This window comes from Solenopsis invicta, chromosome 1, assembly GCF_016802725.1.
Source record: "Solenopsis invicta isolate M01_SB chromosome 1, UNIL_Sinv_3.0, whole genome shotgun sequence".
NCBI classification, from domain to species: domain Eukaryota; kingdom Metazoa; phylum Arthropoda; class Insecta; order Hymenoptera; family Formicidae; genus Solenopsis; species Solenopsis invicta.
The window spans coordinates 20,908,643-20,925,444 of record NC_052664.1 but is presented as its reverse complement, the minus strand read 5'-3'; the positions used below and the strand labels follow the sequence as shown (position 1 = coordinate 20,925,444).

Sequence of the window (16,802 nt, the reverse complement as noted above, 5' to 3'; positions counted from 1 at the left end):
GTGTATCTATGGCCGACAATTTTTTCCTCCCCCTCTCGCCCACCCCCCCCCCTCGTTTCGAATCAAGTTTGCTGACGCTCGATGCAGAACGCGCCTTAAACGACGATTTTACGTCCCCCCATTACAAATCGTTTTCCGATTCTATTAAGAGCCTCTGCTCTCTTTTGCAACCACCGGATACGTTGACGCGTAATCTGTATTTCAGTTCGGGCTCAATGAAAACCTCGTTTTCCCCGTGGCGAGGATTTTTCCTGCGGACGGATCGGCGGCACCTACATTTACCGAAATTCAACAACAATTCTTCGTGCTCAGGCTCCGCCGCGCTGTGCCGTAAAATGTCGGGAGTCGAGAACTTTAAAAGACGAGCGGTCGCTGTTGAGAACGTTACACCCGGTGTGTGTAACGTTTTTTGAATCAACTGAGCGTGAATTCTGGAAAACCACTGTTTTCCGTTCTCGCTTGATTTATTCGAAGTCACGTCCAACGGGATATTTTTCTTTATAATTTCGCTAAAGCGACATATATATGCGCGTGCCGCGCACAAATGCCAAAGAGGGAGTGTTCGAAAACATAGTTTTCGAAGATCGGATCGCGCGCGTTGTTGGCGCGTCGTTCTGCTGCAATTCGAGAAATCGCGGTGATTCAAAATGCAATTTGTAGCCCATAAAAGTATCGTTCGTTTCGAATTATCGTCGCTGAGAGAGGCACGGTGCAGAAAAGTGAGAGAGAGAGAGAGAGAGAGCGACGCCAAATCGAAGAGCGAATCGCGCACGCGGGGGATGATCGGATTTGCGTGCACTTGGACAGCGAATTTCGAGACGTGCGGCGCACGTAACTCGCTCCATAAATTGCGAGTTCTGATTGGGATTTACGAGCGGAAGGCGCAAGCACGCGTTCACGTTGCTGCCCTCTTTAAAACGAGAACCACGAAGTGCACCGCGAGTTCTCCAATCGGAATTTATGGCTGCGTACCTCGCGAAAGAAAATAAGAAAAATGAGGGGGCGAATCTCGCTGGCGGAAGGGGATTTCAACCGCGAGCTCGTACGCTTTTTAACAACACGAATGTTTCGAACCTTAATCTTTTCCACAGCACTAATATTATATGATTTATATGCATTTTCGCACACCCATACACGCCCCTGCGCATTTACTTTACGTTTATATTATACACAGAATCATTTTATCACATGGGAGGAAATGAGAATACTTGATTTACGACTATCGGTTTATATAATCGTCTTTGTATATTCATACTGTTATTTGCAATTTTTTTATATTGTATGTCGATTAATATCAATCTGCTTGTAGTCATTTGTCAATTGGAATATAATTTCTAGTCAAATCGATTGTTAGAGTCAAATAAAAACTTACAGTGTTGGAGTAAAAATGTGTTAAAATAATCAAGCGTTGTCTAGAGCTCTAATTTTGTTGTATGAAATTGTGTGGAAAAACGTCAAGTACAATTTAATGTATTATATTGTCTAAGCTTGTTGTTCGTGCGACGGTTCTGTACAAACTGTGTCCGATATTCACGGTCGTCAAGTAATGTTTTAAATAAATAAATAAATAAAGAAATTATTTAGGTACCGTATATTTTACGAATAATTCTCAATTTTCAATTTAACGACAGAATATTTTATGCCTTGACCATGGAATTGATTCATAAAACTTTTATATGCACAAAGATCCACAAAGGAATATTATCAAAAAAACACACCTAAACGTTTGGACTTGGAAAATTCCAGAGACAGAAATTGAGTTAGCAATCAGTCAACGTATGATTTCTGACATGTTCTCTTATTTATCCGCTTTTATATTTAATTATTATACAACGATCACGGATGTTGTAAAGTTCGCATTTACCCATAAATTTCCTTAATGTTTTGATCAAATAATCGCTTCCTTTCTCCTGAAATTTCACCAAATATTTATTTATATATAATAATCGTATTATTTGTGACTGTCAAGAAATGTTCACAAAATGACATTTTGGTTATTTATTATAAACATTTAAGAGAGCTAAGTAAAGTCAAAACATGTTTGTTTTAATTATATTGGTAACAAAGTAATTTCTACAAATAAACATCTTATTGTGCTCGCTAGTTAATTGTTTATCTCTTTATTTATTTATAGTTTTGTATATAACGGGCTTGCCTTGTATTTGAAATCATTATTCTTTATTTAACCAGTCTTAAATTTGCACATTTATCAGATATTCGATTATTTGTAAATTTGGCAAATTTCCTCTTGAATCTTCATCCGTGCTGCAACGAAATGAAACGAAAACATTTCATTTCAAGTATTTCTAATCTGCGTGAAAAATTTCCAATGAAAAGGAGAAATGTGTACGACTGCACAGAAAAGAAGATTAATATGTGACTAGCTTTGGGAAGATTTCCGATTTAATACAGAACGGCATTCTGTATCTGGAGTTTTATCGTTTAGGATTTTGTGCTAGTAGCAGATGGGATCACGTCGTCAGATATGAGTCCAGATTTGCCGGACATATGTTTCAGGATCATTGCCAACTTGTGCGAAAGAGAGCGTGAACCGTTGACAAAAAGATCACATTGAAGGAATAGCGGGGAAATTTATGAGCAATAGTGAATGTTGCGATTTATCGATTACTAGATAAATTGAAACGCCCAGAGGGAATATGATATATATTATGTAACGCAAAACATACTATAAAATGAAAACCATAAATCTAACTCGCGTTCGAGGTAAATTATTAAAACAATTAAAATCCAATTTTTTACATTAGTGCGATTAAATTAATTAAAGTACACAAAAGTTGAAGAAGTTCATTGAATAACATTCTATATCGCGCCTGTAACATGAGAGTCAAGACAATTCGCAGGTATGGCGGAATATCTCTCTACAGGCGTCGCAGTAAGTTGAAAATGAGTTGCGATAGTTCGTGTAATTCTATAAAACATCTCAGTACTTAAATTTCCGGTATTACGAATGACGTCCGATATTTGCATGTCATTTTAATACAATTTGATAACATTATCCGATCTCTCTCCAATACTCTTGCTATCTCTGGACCGCAATCTATAACTAAAGCTCGACATAGAAGATCAACAAACCGAATGTAGGGCGCGTTAATTAAAAATAAACACTCTCGACCATATCCAATTAATTAATAAATAACACGGGTTAATTGTTTAATTGTAAAAAGAAATTTCCACAAGATTCATAAATATGACAAGCGACAGTTGAATAATTTCTTTTGCTTGTTTACAAAGATACACAGAAGAGGTAATTTAATTCTTTCCTTACAAACCTGAGTGATTTGTGCCTGATCAATTTCTATCCATGGAAGTTTTAGAAATCTCAAAGAATAACCCCTCCCCCTCATTCCTTATTCCATCTTAAAAGATCTTTGTAGTGAGAGAAACTTTTGTGCAATAGAGCGACTGAAACCATCAATTTCCCTACAAACAACACCATATTCATTTATGTGTTGGACACAACCCAGGATTGTTGCTTTTTGTGAAGAAAATAAAAATTTATGAATCATTTTAAATATACATATTCTTTATTTTTATTTTAAATTAACGTTTGAATGTCTATATTTAAACATTATTTTTCTCAAAAGAAAATCACTTATTTAAAAAAATGGAGTTAGAAAACAGAATGCGTTGAAGCATTTTATGTGCGAAATAACGTTGAGCTCTCGAGGAAAACATTATTTTTGCCACAAAAAATAAAAAAAATGTTTACTTTGTTGCGATGTTTACTTTTTATCCTTTATTGAAAATCTCATTCTGATATGCCCGAATAATTTTTTACAGAATTTGGAGTTTCTATAGTTTTTTCAAAACTTTATATCTAAATTAAAAAACTCTAAAGTTATTTTTTTATACGTATATATTATAAAAAGTTACATTTTTTTAAGTCAAATTTTTCCCAATTTGTTTGCGCGCGCATGTGTGTGTGTGTGTGTGTGTGTGTGTGTGTGTGTGTGCGCGCGCGTGCGTACGTGCGTGAGATTAATCTTCTATAACTATATATTTTATTTTGTAAAATAAAATATAAATATTTGTTACAAAAATTTAAAAGAATGTTCATGAATTTCAAAAACATTTTTGAATCATTTTAAATATTTGAAAAAGTGGTCAAACTCAAGATAGCTAGATTTGCAAGAATAAGGGAAATGCCCATTCTTCATGTTGTATTGTAAGAGTTAAAAATTTTAATATGGCCTAATTTTATTTTATAAAAAATTTATATAAATAATATTTATAATACATGGAGAGTGAATTTTAATTTTTATTTATGTTTGATTGAAGAACTAGAATAGCAGAGTTTCATTCGTTCTAACATGTTTCAAATAAAATATTTTATAATATCTCAATTATATTACTTCACGAGTTACAAACGTAAACATTTCAAGTAAATAATGAGATATTTATTAACAAAATGATGAGAGAATTGAAATTTCATTTATTCATATTTATAACCGTAATACGTTATTAAAAGCAATCAGTAATATTTATCAAAAATTATTTGCACTGTTGAAAAATTATTGCATAAAAACTAACGTATTCTCCTCAAAAATTTAATCAATTGAAACAACTAAAGATAATATGTAGCAGATAATACAGATAATTTGTGATCGATAGAATATTAATGAGACTATAATTCTTCGATAAACGTTATGTTAGATAATTGCAGACATAATTCTAGAGTAAAACGAACAAAAGAAACCCATTTTCAGAAAATTCGCTTCGCTGCTAATTTCAATATTTAGTTACGTTTCATTAAAAAAAAAAAAGAAATAGTAATAGTAGTAGTAGTAGTAGAAGAGAGAGAGAGAGAGAGAGAGAGAGAGAGAGAGAGAGAGAGAGGTATTTCACAGAATTTTTGCGTGTCACATATTTTTCGAAATCCTCGCCGATACAATTTTCCTGAAGCCAGTGTTTTGCAATAAATGGCGCAACAGATATAAGTTTTTGAGTGCATTTCTACGATAGTGTTTATGCGAACATTTGGAAATATGATGTGCACGTACGTACAAGCACACAAGAAATTTATCTGACGGCTCTCGTACGTGTAGGTGGATAAATACAATGGCAGTGACGTTAAGTCAACAGAATGTAGTTATCTGCGCTTACGAGAGAGAGAGAGAAAGAGAGAAAGAGAGAAAGACAGAGTAGGAGATACTGACGTACTCGTGAGGACGCGAAGGATAACGTGAAAGCTCTTGAAGCTTGGCTACCATCGAATTACGTGGGATTTTCAGAACTTTCAAAAAGCTTTCCAAGAACTGACTGGTGTTTCTTGATGGTAGAAATTCGAAGCGCTACCATCGTGTATGATACCACCTCAATTCTTTATTGAGTAATGTTAGTTTACTTAGCTTATTTAGAATACTTAGCTTACACTGATTTGCAATGATCATTACTTTTTACTTTCTATCTTTGTTGCTCAGCGAGCTTTGGTCATCTTGTTTATTGCTTGTAAATTTTTATTAAATATTAAAAGATATATAAATAACTATTGATTAATAAATAGCAGTATTAATTATATATCGAATATTGTATAAATTTTATCGCATAATTAATGGACGTTGCAAAGCCAAAATAATTGATGATGCATGTCGTGGGAATTTAAAAGATATCAGTTGCACAACTAATTCCACCTGCGTCATTATTATTCCAATTGTAATTCTTTCCACGAAAACTGAATTATTCACCATTTTACAAATAACACGTTACGAATACATTAATATTATCATCGACTGTCATAATCCTTTTTTTTTTAAATTAAATAATTAATCGCATGGTGCGGCTTGTCCCATCCACGAATTCTCAAGTATGATGAACCAAAGTTGGGTAGAAGCCGGTTATGCAATTTCGCAAGTAATTTCCCCGTGGAACGTACAAACAAGAGTAAAAGTAAGATCGAGGTGTAACATCTACCTCGATCCTATCTATCAGACATGAGAGAAAAATTTCAATATTTCTGCAACGATACCAATCGCAATTATTATGCTGCAGTATAATAATACCTCGAAAAAAATAAAGTGTCACCATTTAAAAAAACTTTATTAGATAATAAAATATACAATAAAATTTTTTAACGTTTTCGCACGTATGCAACTAATATAATAAATTCTTTGTGAAAAATTCTCTTTATAATTATTTTCCGTAACAAATATATTTATATTAATTTCTGTATAAAATTTTAAAGAGCTAATGCGGCCTTAGACACAAGGTCCATTTTAACTTGCACGTGTTAAAAGACAAGTTGTGAACTCGTTTAGAAACTCGACGATCTTTTCCAGAAATAATTTTGTTGTCGAAAACGCTCAAGGGCGATAAGTTTCTTATCTTGGGTAATGGAGTATCACGGTCGACCGAGCCAAGTCATAAAGTAGAGCATGTCCTTTAGGTTTTATAGAAACCTTCAAGTAAAAGTCTGGACACTGCTGAATTTTAGATCAGCTGGATTTAGAATATGACAGTGGCAATATTTTACGCTATTCAGAGTTTGCTTCAACTTTTCTATAAAAAAAAAGTGATTGATTGCATATCGTGTGCGTTGTTATTTTTATTCGATCGACAATGGATTTTCAATAATAACTTTTTTGCATATATGAATAGAAAATATTGCGCATATTGTCAATATTGATATAAAATTTAATTTAATGCTAATAATATAAAAGCCAATAAACGAGTAAGTAGTTAGGTGTCATTAAAAAAAAAATTATATCTTTAATGTTTTAATAATAATATTTCAATCCTATAAAGTCTTTTTCAAATTTAATTTGATTTTATTAAATACATTAATTAAGAATTTAAAAGAAATAATGTCTGCAAGAAATAAATTCTTTAATCTTTGTAGAATATTTTTGTGCAATATAACTAGCAATTAATGATATCATTTATTTTATATAGATACATTTTTCTGAAAATTACAAATTATGATTATATTAACAAGCTTCCGACAAAATTATCTAAATATATCTGCACTTGCAATCGTTTAACTTGAAACATGGCTGAATTCTGTCAATTTAGTTTAATTTAGAAACACAAGATGAAAAGAATTGAAAACTTTTTCTGTGTCAAGACTCTTTTTTCAAAATGTCAGGAATTTTTTAAAAACTTCAATATCACTTGTAAAAATTAAATTACAATTATTTGAAACAATGTACACGAACAAGTTACACAATTTGATAATAAAAATTTATCGAAGTATTCACTTTCGTGTGTATTATCTTCAAGTTTAAATAAAAAATATATTTCTACCGAGTGCAGAAAATAGTCTTTTATTTGAAGATAATTGTTAAATTTTATAAAATAATTTTGAAAAAGAGAGAGAGAGAGACATACAACTTAATATATATTCTCAATATATACTTTTATTTTAAATTCATATTTATTTTTCCCCGTACGATTACTTTCTTTACTCAAAAGAGAAATATTAAAAAAGAACATTAATCGATTTATTGGTAAAGTTACTCGGCACTTATTCCACTAAGTACATATCTTACTATTTTTAGGAAAAAAGAAACACACTTCGCTATGTCGCAGCAGTAAGGAACAACGAAGTACACGGTTAACATGTCGATCACGATCGGAACAGGAAGTGGAGGAAAACTTCGATTCGACTGTACCGGAGGTGTGTGAGAACGGACGAACTTGCGAAACGAATTCGCAGTTTCTGGAGTTCAACGGTTTGGTTGAAATGATACGACGGCTAGCTTCGAGAACAGGTTCGATAGGGACGACTACGTCTCGTCACTTTCCACTCGAACTAATGTATTTAACGAACCGTGATGGCCGTTTACCGTTAATGCATCCGAAGCGATAACGTATTAGCAGAAATAACGGCAAACGACACGCTTGACTTATGAAATGATATTACGCCCCCGCTAATGCAATAATCTACGTTATTTGCAAACTGCGCACGATACAAGCTTACAAAAGGGACTTATCGAATAAATACATAAGACGTTTACGTTTATTAAATACGATGATATGATTTCGAAGAGCTTATTTACAATCCTATTTAAAACCTTCTGAAACATTTTTTTGAAAATCAAAGTTATATATCGCCAGCGAGCTTTTAATGTGTTTTATGAGCATACGTATAATTTTTACTTTTCTCTTTTTATTTTAAAATAATTTGAAAATAATCCCCGCAATTTTTTCATAACTGAAACGTCGAGAAAGACAATTGTACATAACTGTGACATTAATACTCTCATTAGATCTTGCAAATTATTTAGAATGCCATAGAATAATAATAATACTATTTATATTTAGGAAACGCGACGCGCACTTGACATTGCTTTTCGCGCAATGTATTAACGTAGGTTTCACAGTATATCAGCGTAATTTATGGTAAATAACTAAAAGTGCAACACATATACGCTAGAAGATCGCAGGTACCTCTCAGTCGTGCATCTTCCTGTAAGTACGCGTAAGTCTGCCACAAAGTCCTCGTATAAGATATCAGTTTCTTGCAGGTGTTGTCGAACACCCCACCTCGGCTACCCCTTTCTCACTGCCTCTCCTTCTCTTCAACATACCCTAAAGTTCGTTCGTGAGATAGCGCATTCGTTAGAAGAGCGTGTTTAATAGCATTCACCCTATTCCCGCACTCCTTTATAAATTGCTGTCTCTCTCTCTCTCTCTCTCTTGTTTGTATTGATCGCGACCGCGTCGCAAGTAGATATACGCTTTAATCTGTACGCGCTTTTAATCGCTCTGAAAAAGACTTCAGTCATCCAAAGAACGCTAATTGGATTGATTTGAATAATTGATTATCCGCTTTCCTCCGCTCAATCTCTGTTCCGACAATCAAAGTTCAATAAACTCAACTGTGAATAATTATTGATGCAACTTTAATTAATACTTAGCAGCAAGACAGAAATGTTAGTAATTATATAACTTATATGCGTTAGTAAATGAATTTGAAAAAGCGTAGAACAATTGAAGCTTTTAACTACATTTACTACATCCTAACTACGAATATTAACATACTATGTTAGAAATTATATGCAAATGCACAGAACATCCTTTTTGTAACTCGATCATTTAGAATATCTCTGTTGTTTTAATGATACAAAAAAAATACCAAAGAAAAAAGTTGTTCATTTTTAAAGAGCAAATATTATAGAGGATGATAGGCAGCACTGTTTTCCTGCTTTTACGAAATTTCGAGATCAACATTTTTAAAAATGAGATAGTATATTTTCTCTTATTAGCATAGTAATGTAGTTCATAAACAAAAAACAAATTCAACCATGCAGAGCATGCCCTTAAAGTGACATAAAAAAAACAAAAAAATCACATTTAAAAATATTGATGTTATTGACGATTGAGTTACAGGATACACTCTGATAGAAGTATCACATCAAGGGAAAAAAAATAGGTTGGGTGATTTGATGAAGCTATAGCTTGTTACGCAAAAGTTCAATACTTATAACCAAAGAAATTTGATGATTTAACAAAAAAATTATATTTGAAGGCAATTATTAGTATTAATTAGCTCATTAAACAAATTCTTTGCTACAATAAAAATTGCTAATGTACTCGTAATTACTATTCATTCATTCATATTTGAAGAAGTTCAATCGCAGCGTTTTAATCTCTGACTGTGGTAATATTATATGAACAAATTGCAAACGGACTATTACAATAATTATATATATGTGAGATTCCGTAATAATTAATACATTTTGTTTCACTGAAAATGACCATATTTGAGGTCGAAACGTTTAAATAACTATTTGTTTATTAAAATTTATTTATAATAGCACTGTGACCTAGCTTTGCTTATTAACCCTTGACAATTTATATTTTATATGTAATCTCTGTGTATATTTTAGTTGTCGCCACAGCATGAATGTCACAAGACACACTGTAAAGAGTACGAAAAGTTTGCTACAAAAATAGATTTTTGGAATATACTTGAAATATAATGTCGAAACTAATGATCAACGTCGCTTCTCAACATCGTAACTCTTACCTCTATCAAAGAGTTTCCGAACTTTTATGAAGACTTTACAGTTTAATGCAAATGACAATTACACAGTTTAACAAAAAAAGCAAAAGTTTAAAAAAAAAATCATGCTTTGTAAATATCTTTATGTTCAATGTAATTTCGCCTTCAGAAGTTCTCTGTAATGCACATCATCTTAAGAAACTTGAAATTAAATTTATAAAAAGAAGCTACATCATAACGTTTTATATACTATATAATTCTATACATTATGAAATTATTATGTGACAAGCTAAGTTTTTCATATCAAATTAAAAACAGTCTTAAAACTTTTAATCTTTAGACGCTAGTTATAAATATCAAAATTAATAAAATTGTCGTGTTCAAACTTGAGTTTATTTTATAGGATGATTATATTAAACCATTAAATACTATGAGTATTATATTCAAATTATTAGATTATTGTTCTATTATATTTATATATTTTAATATCAAATTTATTTTTTTGAATCTAAAAAATTTACATTAGAAATTTCTGCAAATTTGCAAATTTTGTAGAAATTTTGTAAATAGTTTTTAAAAACATCTCGTTTGTGCAAGTTTAAACGGTCAGTATTTAAGAGACATGTATCAAATAACAGAATTGTTGACTTTTTTCCTAATATTTATCTTTACATGTATACGTACGTATATCCCTCTTTATTAACACATAGGTATGTATTAACAAAAACAACGATATAACGTTATCGACACAGTGTTTACAGTATAGCGTTTAATTCATTTTTTCATTCTCTATGCTCTCTCTTCTGTTACATAAAATATCAACTATAATATTTCATTTCAACATATTTTTGGTTGTCATCCTCTATATACCGGACACATTCAGGACAACATTGTTCCTTATTATGGTGATGAGATGACCTGTTCAACGCGCATTTAAACTTTAGTAAATTTTAAAATTAGTTACATGATTTCGTAATCAATCGCGATTTTTTATACATGTAAAACACAATTAAACGCATAAAACCTAAACGATCGGACAATGCGGGCACCGACGCCTCTTTCTCGTCGCATGAAAAGAAAATCTCGCTTTGCATGAGCGAATAGGCTTGCAGGTACGCGCAAAGTATCGAGCGTTATGTAACTGCATCATTATTTTGACGTAAACGAGCCGCGAACAAGAAGAAATGACGCGCTCGAATTTATCGGCCCAGCGCATAAACGCCAGCCGCACTGCACGGGCCTTTATTTGCTCTCAATGGGCGAAAAGTGTCCTTATCAAACGTGTCAACAGCACGTTCCAAACGCAAAATCCAACCGCGCGTGCCGCATCCGCGTGAATACCACCGTGCAACTTCGTCGCCGCGACGCGGCGCATAGCTTGTACAAACGTATCGGTGAAGGTTGCGGCAGTGTAATACGGATTATCGGCAACACGTAGTTACACACGTCAATGTGATATCTCACCGTAGAAGTTCTAGGACAAAAGATCACATGATTGACAGATTACTATTTACGTTACATGCTGTCAATCAAAACTTAAAAGTGATTCTTTAAATATAAAAATTGTATCATATATCAATCGAAAATAAAAATCAATTCACCTAAAAAAGAAACTTGAGTTTCGAGAAACACATTTTGTTTTCAAATTATGTCTATTTTAATATATCAAAAGCGATTGAATTATACCAAGAAGACTTATACGATACTTTAGGTAATTACGATATTACGCGTAATATGAACACCAATTAGAATTTCTAGTTATCATGATTATAAAATATTTCGATATTTTATAACAGGAACGTTTAATAACGTAGACTTAACTATATAAGAATTTGATTAACATTTTTCGATTGAATGTATAAAACTTCGAACTATATGTACAACGTTTTCTTTTTTCATTAAAAAGTTATGCTGACCTAATTAAGTGTGGAGTTAGTATCGTTATTAAAAATTCTGATATTATTAGGAAAGAATTAATCATACCTATCGGTAATTTCTTGAAGAATTTTGATTCGTTTTTCAATAGATATACCGGATGAATTGAGATTTCTAATTTATGCAACCAGACTTTTTTCCAGTGTAGTTAGAAGAAGCTATGATGACCGATTATAAGCAAAATTTGAAACGGTAAATCCGAAACGTATTTTTATAATAATATAGTATTGAAATTAACTTTATAACATTTTTAATGCTGACACACAATACATTAATCTTTTTATGCTTTTCCCAATACTACATGGAACAAAGGATTTGATTGCGTAAATTGAAATTCTGATAAATTCAACTAGAAAGATACCAATCACAGATTACTTATTGTTAAACATTTTAAACTAAAATTCAAAAATAATATCACAATAATTCAGATTAATAATACCAGAATACATTCCGTATGATGCATCAAAACATTTTTCTCCATATTTTAATAGTATTTCAGACATTAATTAATTTAATAATTAATAAAATAAATGTAATAATGATATCATTAGTAAATTACGGATATAACTTTTCCGTTTTCATATCCCAAGATTTTAAGGTTTCTAATATTCTTAAAATCTTTTAAGAACCTTTTACATTCTTTCAAATAGTTTCTTTAACAACCAATGCCTAACAGAATACCCCGTTAAATCTTTTATCTTGCAATCTGTATTCCTTTATGTTTTAAAAGGATCTCTGAACCTCTTTTCGAGACACTTCCCACACAGCAGTAAAAAGACGTACTCTTATCTAATAATAAACGCATCTTGGTCTCCGTATATGCAGTCCTTTATTCTGCTTTCATTTTTTTAAAATAATTTTAAAGTTCTTCTTTCAAAGCACTAATTATTATTTTTGAATTAAAAAGCACGAGCTTTTAGTTAACATTACTTTAATAAAGATTATTAATATTTTTATCTTTAATAAATAATTCTTTCTTTTTACTCACGAGGAATAAATCAGTGACTATTTGCGAAAAATGTGCACGGGTATGTCGCATAGGATAATAAATATTTTACTGACATTTATTAAACATCTTAATAAGTGAAAACTCATTTCGAGTTAAATTTCTCAGTTCTTGTCAATAACTCGTAGCAAACACTTGTTCAAATTCAATTCAGCACTATTGTAACGTCGCTTTTCAAATGTATCATTTCTAAATAAAACTTAATTAAGAGGACTGTGAAATTCTCATAGTGTACATTTAAAATATTACATCGCGTCTCAAACTTCGTTTTCGTGTACGCTGAGAACTGAGATTCAAATATTACTCTAAGACACACAAAAGTCTCAGCGTAAGTAAAATAATTACTACATAAATTAACCACTTTGAATATATATATGCAATTAACACACAAATTAATATTTGCAATTTTTATTTACAATGCTGATACAATTAAAAAGAAGTAACAAGAATAATCTCAATGATTCAAAATAATTTTCTTTTAAAATTTTTTTTTTAAATTAAATTCAAAAAAGAATTTATATTTATATTATTTTATATAATTTCAAATAAAAAACTGTAATTTGTTTATTTGATTGTCAGAATTAGAAATAACGCAATTTAAAGATAATTAGTGTTAAGTGCAATTGTAAATTTGATTATTATTATAACAATTAAAGGATAAAAAATAGATTTTATTTAAATTTTTTATTCTATTTTCAAACGTAATAAGAGAGGTGCCAGAAAAAATATTTTAAAACACTAAAAGTATTATATATATAAATAAAAAATATAACTGTAAGTTCAATATGTCAGGAAATAATATGATCTCTTACTTTGCGCTTGATATATGTATCATGCAAATTTGTCACAAAAAAATACTAGTCGCTGATTTGTTCTTGGCGATACGTGAAAAAGAAAACCGAAAATTCCGAGCTAGAGAAACGCGCTTTCATATCGGACTAGTAAATTTTCAACTATCGTAACCTCGTTCTTCTAATTCTCGCGGGAAACAGCGTAACTGATGGACAAAGTGCGGAGAACTGCGGTACGCATGTTGCCACAGCTCAACGCAAGCCGAAAACAATTGGTAGCTGTAATGAGATTGGCTACCACTCCGACCATCTCGCATCCACTGCGCACAAACGCCCGCCGCGGCCGATGCGTTTCTAGGTGGAGGCTCTACGTAGGACGTCACTACCGACGAAACACTATTAGCCTGATTGGGAGTACCAAGGTGAAAACATTTGTGATGCGCGCGCGATGATCAAACAAGCTCCCTCATTAATGATGTGTTGCGGTCGCAGCATGAGCTGTTAAACACGGACAGAATATCCAAAGTTGCAGAAATTAAATCTCATGCTACAATTAGACGTGCCGATAAAAGTATCGGCGCGGCACCGATGCATATTTATAAAACCAATAATTGTTAATGTGATTCCGATTCTCCCGCATGACCGAACGCTCAGTGAGACGATTAATTTTCCAAACACACCCTGGTGTATTTTTCATTACGAGACTATTGATAAAGGACTGAATTATTATGTAGCGTTTATCATATCAGAATCATGTAACTAATAATAATATAACAAATGAATTATTATATAACGAGTAACAAACATAATAATTATTATTTATTGCATATATTAATTAGTAAAGATATAAAACAACACATTTCGCAAGTACATTTGTTTTTCACAAACAAAAGAATTAATTAAAATCCTGTGTTACGCAAATCAAATAATTGATTACTTGACTTTTTGTTTAAAAAACAATAATGTATGTTTTTTTATAATATTTCTGATAAGAAAAAAACGTAAAACAAAAGTATCTCAAACTCAAAATATTTATTTTGCATCTTGATTCATTTAGATCGAACGAATTCATTCGCAAGAACGACTGACCAAAGTAGAACGCTGGAAAATGAAGATGCGATAAGAGAGGCACACTTACGTTCTTCTCGTCGCATCGAAGACGGTAATCAAATTCTCCGAAAGCGATCTTTTTATCAAGATTTTGTGAGACGAAAAAAATGCTAGAACCGTTTAGAAGTTAAAGGAAAAAAAAAGAGGAAAAGAAGGCTGAGATAGGAAATGACACGGGGCGAACGGAACGAGGGGGCTGTATTTTGTAACTACGTAAAATGGTGCAAGGAACGACTTCGACGGGACATAACGCGCGTTACGGAAATCGATACTCCCCAACGAAGAAAATCTTACTCGCGTGTGCGTGCGCGCGCGTTTATAGGTATTTGTGCACCTGTTTACACGCGTTATAAAAAATTCGACGAAACTTCGATCCAGTGTAGCGGACATAATGAAATTTTCTTTCACGCTGCGATGTGCTGCTTTCGTAACGAGTCGTCTCCACCGGTGATGGAAATAACTCGCTTATTTAATGCAACCGTCGTCAGGTCATTGTCCCCGGCAGATCAGAAAGGGAGGAACGGAGAGAAGGAGAAGACGAGAAGTTTTCCGCGAGATGGGAACGAGGGGAAACAACGTTTCCTCTGCTCGCCTATGTGCCGAGGGTTAAAAAAAAAAATATCGTACAATACGTTACTGAAAAAAAGTACAACGGGTTAAGCGACGTTAAGCTTCCTCTTCGGACACTCAACCGTTTTCCGCGTATCTCAAATGCCCGCGGAGTAAAAGAAAGCTCAACCACGAGAAACGAGGGATGGAGCGTGCTCGCAACGACGGAAGAAAAAAAAAAACGTACCCGATGAAAAGGAGACGGTTTAATTTCTTTAATCTAGCTTTCCGTTTGGACGACTGGGACTTTCTGCGATGCGAATAAATAAGAATGTAGCATAATTGCCGAGACTCGTGTCTTTTGTCTTTACATCTTTCGCGAGTTTCCAAGTTAAATGTTGCAGCGAGAGGTAGTGACGGCCGTCGCATTACGTGAAGCGCATATTATCTCTGCGTCTCGCCGGAGTTGCAATTATTTCTCTGTATTTATTAAAGTAACGTTAATTAAGTAGTACTATTAATTAAATGCATATTTGTACGAGATTAATGATAATACCGGATTCACTCTCTCTCTCTCTCTTCTCTCTCTCTCTCTCTCTCTTCCTCTTTCTATCAAAGTTACCCAATATTCTGGGAAATTCCAAAGACTTTTCTCTCTAATTGAGATCCGAATTACTAGTTTTGCGAAACCGAACAAAGGACCGGAGCGCACGTTTCTGAGACTATTGATCGTCCAGTTTCTTACCTGGCGATCCCGGTGTTCCTCCCACACCTGTCGTTTCCGGAATCCAGTTTCGTCCATTTTTCGGAAGCGCACCGGGTCCACGGAAGAAGATATCGACGCTTTTTCCGCAATTCCGTTAACTGCGTGTTTCAAAGCTTCCATTTGGCGTGATTCTCCGTGCGATCGCGGTCGAAATTATACTTGCGTGTCTTCTCGGTGGAGCTTGCAGAGAGAGAACAACACTTCATTTTCACGAATCCGTTGTCCAAGGGCACTTTTCACGCGACACCATTTACCCCTTCGTATATTTTACTTTTTCACTTAACTGGTTACCGCTTCACCGAGGAAAATACAAAGCGTTGCTCTGCATTGCAGAAACGACACGAATGGAATTGTTTATTAGACGGCAATCCCGTTGTTATTTCATTAAAACGTATTTTTTACACATTCATTCACAATTTCCTTTTCCTTCCTTCATGAAATGTACGCTTGTCCATCTCTTCTTCTGCAAATGAAAAAAAGAAATATTCGTTGCACGTTATGTCGAGAGTATTTTTATTTTTTTCTTCAGAGAGCAACAATTCTTTAAATTTACGTGTTAAGGGATAACAATTCCACAGCGAATAAAAAGTAGAGTATTTTTCAGAAGAAAATAAAACTTTTATTTAAATATGCAAATCATATGCTTCTGCTTTAAAAATATATATTTTTATTTAAAGATAT

At 32.8% G+C, this 16,802-nt stretch overlaps 1 protein-coding gene across 11 annotated transcripts in view; it reads right to left on the bottom strand.

Annotated features, from left to right (window-relative positions):
* The window catches only part of LOC105194829, a 173,732-nt gene that overhangs the window by 93,808 nt on the left and 63,122 nt on the right, over positions 1-16,802 (bottom strand). For 7 of the 11 annotated variants that reach the window (XM_039451658.1, XM_026131360.2, XM_026131362.2 and 4 more), the window contains exon 2: positions 16,101-16,584. The exons of 2 other annotated variants lie outside the window; for them this stretch is intronic. The gene's annotated coding sequence lies outside the window, so the exon portion shown is untranslated. The remainder of the gene's footprint in view (positions 1-16,100; positions 16,585-16,802) is intronic. 2 more of the 11 variants (XM_026131361.2, XM_026131363.2) reach the window with 1 other exon arrangement.